Raw genomic sequence first — 10,117 nt, 5'->3', positions numbered from 1 at the left:
AATAGTAATAATAATAATAAAAAATAATATTGAACATGAGTTGCAGAGTCCTTGAAAATAAGTCATTGAAAATGCAGGTTGCCTGATTATGGTCAAAATCCTTCTAAGCTCTTTCTATCCATTTGCCTGACTAAATGTCTTTTAAGCATTGTACTTGTACCCACTTCTATAGATTCTTCTAGCAGCTTGTTTCATGTACCCACTACCACTCAGTTCCCTTTTAAGTCTTTCCTCTCTCAGCTTAAACCTGTGTCCTCAAGTTTTAGACCCTCCATCACTGGGAAGAAAAGATCGTGACCATCCACATTATCTACTCCCCATGATGTTATTATATGCCTCTATCTGATCACACCTCAACCTACTGCCCTCCAGGGAAAAACATACCAGCCTGTCCATCCTCTCCTTATGACACAAGCCTGCACTCAGGAAAATTCTTGTGAATCTTCTCTGCATCCTTTCCAGCTTACTGGTCTACTTTCTATGGAAGGGGGAATAAGAAATTACAGAATTCAGTAAGTGTGGCTCATCAATAACTTGCACAGTTAGAACATAGAAAATAGCACAGGAACAGGCCTTTCAGCCCACTATAATGAGCCGGACTAATTATATTAGTAATCAAATGCCCAACCAAACTACTCTCTTCTGCCTGCACAATGCCCATATCCTTGCATGTACTGTACTTTCATGTGTCTGTCTAAGAGCCTCTTGAATATCTCAATCTTATTTTACTCCACCATCATCCCTGGCAGCGCATTCCTGGGACCCACCATTCTCTGTGTAAAAGCAACTTGCCCCACACATCCCCTTTGAATTTACCCCTCTCACCTTACTTGCATGGTCTTTGGTTTTAGACTTTGATAATGACAGTAGTACTTATAATTTAGAATTAGACAGTTGTGACATAATTCTACCACACACCTCAGACTAGAGGCAATTCACATTGTGCAATTAACCTATCAACTCTGTATCTTTAGGATACATGAGGAAACAAGTACTCTGAGGAAACCCACAAGGTCACAAGGAGAATGTGCAAACTCCACACAGACATACACAAAATGCTGGAGGAACGCGGAAGGTCAGGCATCATCTATAGAGAACAATAACCAGTTGAAGTTTTGGGCCGAGACCCTTCATCAAGTCCTAATGCCCATAATATCGACTGCTTATTCCTCAACAGAGATGCTGCCGACTTGCTGAGTTCCTCCAGCATTTTGTATGAGTTGTTTTGGATTTCTAGCATCTGTAGAGCTTCTTGTGTTTATGATCCACAGAGATATCCCTGGAGGTCAGGATCAAACCCATGTTATGGGAGCTGAGACAGCAGCTCTATCAGCTGTTCCACTGTGCCTCCTTGAGTTGTGAATAGCATGGTCTCTGCTTTTAGCTGTGATATCTCCTTTGGATTCTGTCCTTGGGTCAAAGTGCTCATCGTGGCACAATTCTGTTCCTATGTCTTGTGGTCTATATTTTGGTTAGTGCATATCTCTAAAACATCACCACTTGTATTCTAACTTGCACTTTTACGAGTCTAAGTGACCCAGACCAAGGAGCGGAGGCCCGGCCCAGAGGAGGCCTACCCACTGTGTGTGTGTGTGTGTGTGTGTGTGTGTGTGTGTGTGTGTGTGTGTGTGTGTGTGTGTTTGGGATGGTGGGAAAGGGGCTTGTTTTTGCTGATGTTGTCTTATTCTGATTTGCTGTTGTTGCTGCTGCTGAACATGGTGAGTATGTTATGTTGGCACCGGATGTGTGGTGACACTTGCGGGTTGCTCCAGCACATCCTTGGCTATATTGGTTGTTACTGCAAATGACACATTTCACTGTATGTTTCAATATTCATGTGATAAATAAATGCATCTGAATCTGTTTGATTTGTCTATTCTTTTTCTGCATGGTGATCGGCACTGACTCTTATTTTCCAATGCTTTGATTTTAAAGCTGTCGTCCTGGTTTTTGAAATTCTTCTGTGGCATTTCTTTATCTCTTCTTTGTAACGTCTACCTGCTCCACAGAACTTAAGAATCAATTTGTACCTCTCTATCGAATGTACCAAGTGTCCTACCTCAAAGTCTCTAGATATGGACATGCTATGTTGGTGGTGGAATGTATGGCAATACTTGTGGGCTTCCCCCAGCACATTATTAAGTTGCGTTGGTTGTTAATGCAAATGACAAACTTCACTGTATGTTTCAATATACATTTGATAATTAATTGAACACGGTTTGGGGTCGGCAGTCCTTCAGGGTTGTAGTTTCTTTTACAATATTGAAGGTGTTTACATGTAACACACATGGTTGTTAGAGTCACAGAATATCAGAATGTATGCACACAGTGACGTTGGAATGCTCTATTATGATGTACAATCGCAGAATTTCACCAAATAGAAGCCTACAATTTAGCCTACTCCCAAATCTCACCACGTGTTCAGTGGTCTTGAAAGTTATGGTACCTCAACTACTTAACCTTTCAAATCATAGAGTCCTTTAGAGTCATAGAGTTATATAGCATGGAAACAGGCTGTTCAGCCCATTTGGTCCATACCAACCAAGTTGCTTATCCAAGCAAGCCCCATTTGGCTCATAACCCTCTACCCAATCCATGTATCTATCCAACTGCCTTTTAAAATTTGTTATGATACCTGCCTCAACCACTTCCTCTGACAGCTCATTCCGCATACTGTATATACCACCTTCTGTTTAAAAACATTGCCCCTCAAGTTCCAATTAAAGCTCACTTTAAGCCGATGCCCTCTTGTGTTTGATTCCCCAACCCTGCAAGACTCCAACTATGCCCCTCATGGTTTTATATGCCTCTAAAAAATCACTATTCAGTCTTGTATATGGAAAGGTATTCCTCTATTTATTTTATTTCTTATTGTAACCTAGTAATTGCTTGTCTTGCACCATACTACTGCCACAAAACAAATTACATGACATAGGTCAGTGATAATAAACCTGATTGTGATCCTGATCTCGCAAAGTTCAAAGTAAATATATCTTCAAAGTACTTGTATGTCACCATATGCTACCCTGAGATTCATTTTCTTGCAGCCATTCACAGAACAAAGAAATACAGTAGAATCAATAAAAAAATACATACCAAGACTAACAAGCCACTAATGTGCAAAAGAACACAAACTGTGTAAAAACAAAGCAAAATGAGTAATAATAATATTAATAAATAAATAATATTGAGGACATTAAATTGTAGAGTCCTTGAAAGTGATTCCACAATCTCTCGCTCCACATATGATACCTGACCTGCTGAGACTTTCCATTTTCTATGCTTTATTTTATTGTATAAGATCTTCAAAATCTCACGTCCCTAATATTGCTCTGCCTACAATCATTGATCCATTGGCTTCAGGAAATCCTAATCAATGAATGGTCTTGAACACTTCGAATCTTAGTATGCTAGCACTGATGTGATTGCATTAGTCTTGCACTGTGGAAACTGGATGTTGTTTGTGACCTTTGTTGTTATTTGGCATCTATGTTGCTGTGTAGTTTTTCATTGATTCCATTGTATTTCTTTGTTCTTAGTGAATGCCTGCAAGAAAATGCATCTCATTGTAGTAAATAGTGACATATACGTACTTTGATAATAAATTTACATTGAACTTTGAAATTTTGAAGTTACCACATCAATAACAATGATGTGTTTGTGGATTTCCTATAACCCGTTGTTAAACCAATATAGTCAAGAAATTATCCAAGGGCTGGTGGGCAGTATTTTCATCTTCTGAGCCAAAAGGTTATGCATTCAAGGTCTATTGAATAGACAAACTGATATTGCACAGTGGATATCACCCACTGCAGCAGGGATATTACTACAGTTCTGGAAGGGATGTCAGTCAGATATTAAACTGAGACCCTGTCTGTTTTCTTTAAGATAAAGAACAGGGGAATTCTCCCTTGCATCCTGGCCAATCATTCTCCCTCAACCCACATCATGGGGATGCTGAGATTTAAACTGGTGGGCTTGGTGGTTGAGATTGTGGCTAGTGGAGGTGGTCAGGACTTGCAATCAGCCTCAAGAGGTTTCAATGTTTGCAAGAGCTTTCTAGTACCCTGCTGAAAACGATTGTGTATTGCATTTCCCAGAATGCACCAGAGAATATAGATCTCAAAAGTATTTCGCTAGCTGCAGAGTGCTACGGCCATCTTGAGATTATGAACAGTGCTCCATAAATGGAAGTCTTTCTTTGTGAGAGCAGGTAAATAGTTGCACTATGCTGCATCGTCGGAATGCCTCAGAATACAGTGAGTCAGTTTTGGGATGCAATGTTTTGTTTGTAATGCCACAGCCATCCCATGCCAACAACAGCCCACGTCTGGTTTCTGTTATTTTTTGGTGGTATTTACTGTAGGAGGAATATTGGCAAATGATTACAGGAAAGTGCCTGTCTTCCTTTGAACAGTGCACTGAGACCTTTAATGTCCACCTGTGCAAGCGGATGGGACCTGCACACTGAGGTTTTGTCTCTTAGAGCAAGACACAGATGATTTGATCTTCTAGGTCTGCACCATTCCTATGAGCAACGCAGCTAGTCCTGCTTCCCTGCCTTATCCCTTTGGCTCTGCAGATTCTTTCTCTTCATTTCTCAGTCCTTTTCAGACCTAAAATAAAGAACAGGAGAATTCTTCCTTGCATCCTGGCCATTTTAGACCTAAACATCTCCCTTCATACAAAAGTCTTCCTCATGCTACTTCCGAATCCAAATCAGAATCAGGTTTACTATCACTGAAATAAGTTGTGAAATTTGTTGTTCTGCTGCAGCAGAACAATGCAATACATAAAATAAATGATAAGTTATATAAGTTAAATAAATAGTGCGAAATGAAAGCAAAAAAATGAGGCGGTGTTCAGGGGTTCATCGTCTATTCAGAAATCTGATGGCAGAAGCTGTTCCTCAAAAATTGAGAGTGTGTCTTCAGGCTCCTGTACCTCCTCTTTGATGGTAGTATTATGTAGAGGGTATGTCCTGGATGTTGAGGACCCTTTTTGAAGCAGCAACTTTTGGTTCCAATTTCCATCATCCTCTTGTTCTTGAACTTTCTACCTAGTGGTTCAGTTTTTGCCCTTCTACTCCATCCATTGCTCTCATGCTTCCAAGTACAATCCATCACATCGTCTCACAACCTTCTCTGTTCCAAGAACAACCCCAGGTTCCCTAGTCTGTCTACAAAACTAACGTCCTTCATTTCTGGAATTGTTTGAGTGAATCTTTCCTGAACTTTCTCTAAAGGTTTTGCATGTTCTTATCTTACAGAGCTGGGCATCAAATTCCAGCCATGCTGAACTAATTTTTATAAAGAACCAATATGATTTCCCTGCTCTTGTGTTCTATACCTCTATTTATAAATCCCAGGATCCCCAATGTTTTTAAACCACTTTCCCAACATCCCTGCCACTTTCAACAAACTGTGTGCCTATATCCTAGATCTCTTTGTTCACACACTCCCTTTAGAATTATGTTCTTTAGTTTACATTGGCCTTCATGTTCTTCCTACCAAAATGTAATACTTTTGAAAGAAAACATCATTGTATTTATACATTCCAAGATGATTTACAGTTAGTGGGGAATTTGATTAATGTGACAATGTAGGAAACACATTAAGCAATTTGTGATTTGCATGTTTCCATCTAGACATTTGATAATAATTAGAACATAGAACATAGAACATTACAGCACAGTAGAGGCCCTTTGGCCCACGTTACTGTGCTGACCTTTTAACTTTCTCTAAGACAATCTAACCCTTCCCTCCTACACAGCCCTCTATTTTTTTGTCATCCATGTGTCTATCTTACATGTCTCTGACATGTCCCTAGTATATCTGCCTCCACCACCACCTGTGCAGGGTGTTCCACATATCCACCACTCTCTCTATAGATAATCTCTCATTTATAATCTGGAATATAAATAGAAAAGATGCAAAAAAGATCCATAACAGTGTTACTGGGATTGGAGGATATGATTTCTAATAATAGGCTATGACATTTTTCCCCTGGAGAGTAGTAGGCTAAGGGTACCATTATCCAAGTTCAAAGTAAATTTATCATCAAAGTACTTAGATGTCACCATTTACGACCCTGAGATTCATTTTCTTGCAGGTGTTCACAATAGAACAAAGAAATACAATAGAATCAATGAAAAACTACAGACAAGTAAATACAAAAAATAATGATAAATAAATATGTAAATAAATGTTACTGAGAACATGAGTTGTAGCATCCTTGATAGTAAGTCCATTATAGAGATATGTGAATTTATGAAGGGTAAAAGAAGGTGAGAGGGGAGAAAATTGAAGGGGATGTGGGGGGCAACATTTTTCACCCAGAGGCTAGTGGTTATATGTAATAAGTGGCCATATGGCCAGAGGAGCTGATAAAGATGGATTGGTGAAAGAGATATAGGGCTGGAGAAGGGGTGGTTTGTTAGGAGAGGACAGCCGGCTGTGGGAGAAAGCAAAGGGGGAGGAGAACCAGAGGGAGGCGATGGGCAGGCAAGGAGACAAAGTGAGAGAGGGAAAGGGGATAAAGAATGGTGAAGGAGAGGTGAGAGTCATTACCAGAAGTTTGAGAAATCGATGTTCATGCCATCAGGTTGGAGGCCACCCAGATGGAATATAAGGTGTTGTTCCTCCAACCTGAGTGTGGCCTCATCACACAAAATTCTGTAGGAACTCAGCAGGCTGAAGTGTCTTGGCCTGGAACATTGACTGTAGTTTTTTCCATAGATGCTGCCTGGCCTGCTGAGTTCCTCCAGCATTTTGCGTGTGTTGCTTGAATTTCCAGCATCTGCAGATTTTCTCTTGTTTGTGGCCTGATCATGCCAGTGAAGGAGGCCATGGATAGACATATCGGAATGGGAATGGAAAGTGGAATTAAAATGGGTGGCCACTGGGAGATCCCAGTTTTTCTGGTGGACGGAGCATAGGTGCTCGGTGAAGGGATCTCCCAGTCTATACCGGGCCTTACCGATATACAGGAGGCCACACTGGGAGCACCGAACACAGTATATGACCCCAACAGACTCACAGGTGAAGTATCGTCTCACTTGGAAGGACTTTTTGGGCCCTGAATGGTAATGAGAGAGGAGATGTAGGGGCAGGTGTAGCACTGTTCACTTGCAAGGATAAGTGCCAGGAGGAATCAGTGAGGAAGGACGAATGGACAAGGGAATCGTGTAGGGAGCAGAAAGTGGGGGGGGGGTGTGGGAGGGAGAGGGAAAGATGTGCTTGGTGATGGGATCCCATTGGAGGTAGCAGATATTGCATGTTGCAGAGAATTATGTGCTGGACGCGAAGGTGAGGAGAAGAGGAATCCTATCCCTGGTAGGGTGGCGAGAGGATGGGTTGAGAACAAATGTGCATGGAACGGAAGAGATGTGGTTGAGGGCAGTGCTGATAGGAATGACGTATTTGCAAGTAACAGGGTGGGAGGAGGTATGGTCCAGGTAGCTCTGAGAGTCCATGGGTTTGTAATAGACATCAGTAGATAAGCTGTCTCCAGAAGCCAGGTGGGTATGGGAGGGGAATGAAGTAAGAAACTGGGAGCTGGAAAAGGTAAAGGGCTGGAGAAGAAGGAATCTGATAGGAGAGGAGAATGGGCCATTGGAGAAAGGGAAGGAGGAGGGGCACTGGAGGAGGTGATAGGCAAGTGAGGAGAAAAGGTAAGAGGCCAGAGTGGGAAATTGAAGGTGGAGGGTGAAAAATTACCAGAAGTTGGAGAAATTGATGTTTGTGGCATTGATGAACATGCCAAGATGTTCTGTCTTGGAGGCTACCTAGGCAGAATATCAGGTGTTGCTCCTCCAACCTAAGAATGCCCTCATCATGGCAGAAGAGGAGGTATGGACCAGAATGTCAGAACAGGGATGGGTACCACTGTAGTGTAGAGGTTAGCACGACACTGTTACAGCTCAAGGTGTTGGAGTTTGGAGTTCAATCCTGGTGTACTCTGTACGAGTCTCTGTGCATCCTTCCCATGCAATGCATAGGTTCGCCCCAGATACTCCAGTTTCCTCCCACAGACTGAAGAGGCACTAGATAGGTTAACTGGTCATTGTAAATTGTCCCATGATTAGGTTAGGGTTAAACTGGGGTTGTTAGAAGTTGCTAGGGCAGCGTGGCCTGAAGGTGCTACTCTGCACTGTATCTCTGGAAAAAATAAAAATGTGGCCTCCAGGAAATCCCACATTTTTGCAGATGGAACAGAGGTGCTTGCAAAGTGGTCCCCCAATCTACATCAGATCTCACCAATATAGAGGAGGCCTCCATCGGAAGCACTGGATATAGAAGATGACTCCAAGACATACACATGTGAAGTGTTGCCTCACCTGCAAGAACTGTTTGGGGGCCCTGAATAGGGGTGAAGGAGGCAGTGAGTGGGCCGCTTACAGGGACAAGTGCCGGGGGAAGGTTAGTGGAGAGGGATGAATGGATAAGGGAATCATAGAGGGAGTGATTCCTGTGGAAAGCGGAGAATGGAGAGGAGCTAAAGATGTATGCAGTGGTAGGATACCACTGAAGATGGCGAAATTGCAGAGAATGTTTTGTTGGATGCAGAGGCTTTAAAAGACATTTGGACAGGCACATAGATAGGAAAGGTTTAGTGGGATATGGGCTAAATGCAGGCAAATGGTGCTAGCTCAGGTCAACATGCCTGAGGTGGGCTGAAAAGCCTGTTTTCGTGCTTTGTAATTTTATGACACGATGATAACTCTTAGACCAAAAAACTAGATGAAAATGGTAACATATACATACTTTGGAAATAAATTTAAGACCACAATAAGACCAAGATACAGGAGCAGAATTAGGCCATCTGCTCCAACATTCCTTCATGACTGATCCAATTTTCCTCTCGGTCCCAGTCTCCTGCATTCTCCCCATAGCCCTTCGAGCCCTAACCTATCAAGAATAATTATGAGTTCTGAAATGTTATTTTGCTGAAATTCCAGTACAAACATGTATTTATCATGAATTGCAATATTTGGGAATAGGTTGGTTCCAATTGTCACACCAATTTCAGCTATTAGACCAGAATAATTGCTTAATATTTTTTCGTGGAGTATCTTACCCAGACTCTAGTATTTTCTAGAGTCCTTCATTTTCAAAAATGAATCAACGATTTGTGACACCACCAGGAGGTGACTTTAAAATTTAGCTGCCAAACTCAACTTTACAAAAATATCTATTAAGCTGATCTTTGCATGTGCAAATCAGACTGAACTCAAATGAACATCTTTCCTAAATCAGAAATCTGTGCAAGTTAAAGAAAGCAATTCTTATGAATGTACTAAATAAAAGTGCATAGAAAATATTTGTTTGGCTGTTTGATTTTGACTTTCTTTGAGATAATGATTACTGGATCTTTTGTGTTCTCCTGGTGGGAACACAAACCCACTCCCATGTTCCCAACCACCACAACAGTACAGCACACCTTCCACTTCATTGATTCTGTTCTCAAGTGCCTGGGACAGGGACTTAAACACATAATCCTCCATATAAACCAAGACAACTTCTCACATGGGCAAGGCTGATACAGTTTAAACTAATTTGCTGGGGTGAGTTGCAAATAGAAAATGCTGCAGATATTCAGAAGAGTGGGCAACATCTATGGGGAGAAAAACAATTCATGGTTCAGATAAATAAATTTTCATTAGAATGGGGAAAAGTCAAAAATAAAATAGGCAAAATGATGGAGGATCTCAGTAAGTCAGGTAGGATCTATGGAATTCATTGCCACAGACAGCTGTGGAGGCCAAGTCACTGAATGTATTTAAAGAAGATATTGATTGGTTCTTGATTGGTAAGGGGGAATGAAGGGTTATGGGTAAAAGGAGAATGAGGTTGAAGAAAATCGGCCATGAAATGGCAGAGCAGATGCGATGGACTAAATGGCCTAATTCTGCTCCTATATCTTATAGCCTTGGGGTTTCCATCCAGGAACAAATATGTCTTCTTTTGTCTCCTCCTCTCTCACTTCTTTACAACTTAAATTATATTTAATTTTCATCTCTCATGAAGGGTTATTGACATTAAATGTTAGCTCTTTCTTTCTCCTCAGATATCTCCTGACCTGAGCATTTCCAGTATTTTCTGTTTTTATTTCATTT

At 41.3% G+C, this 10,117-nt stretch overlaps 1 protein-coding gene across 7 annotated transcripts in view; it reads left to right on the top strand.

Moving 5' to 3' along the window:
• cfap65 (cilia and flagella associated protein 65) overlaps nucleotides 1–10,117 on the top strand; it is a 218,755-nt gene that overhangs the window by 159,400 nt on the left and 49,238 nt on the right. The window lies entirely within an intron of this gene.

This window comes from Mobula birostris, chromosome 6, assembly GCF_030028105.1.
Source record: "Mobula birostris isolate sMobBir1 chromosome 6, sMobBir1.hap1, whole genome shotgun sequence".
Classification (NCBI taxonomy): domain Eukaryota; kingdom Metazoa; phylum Chordata; class Chondrichthyes; order Myliobatiformes; family Myliobatidae; genus Mobula; species Mobula birostris.
This window is presented reverse-complemented; position numbering and strand designations above follow the sequence as displayed.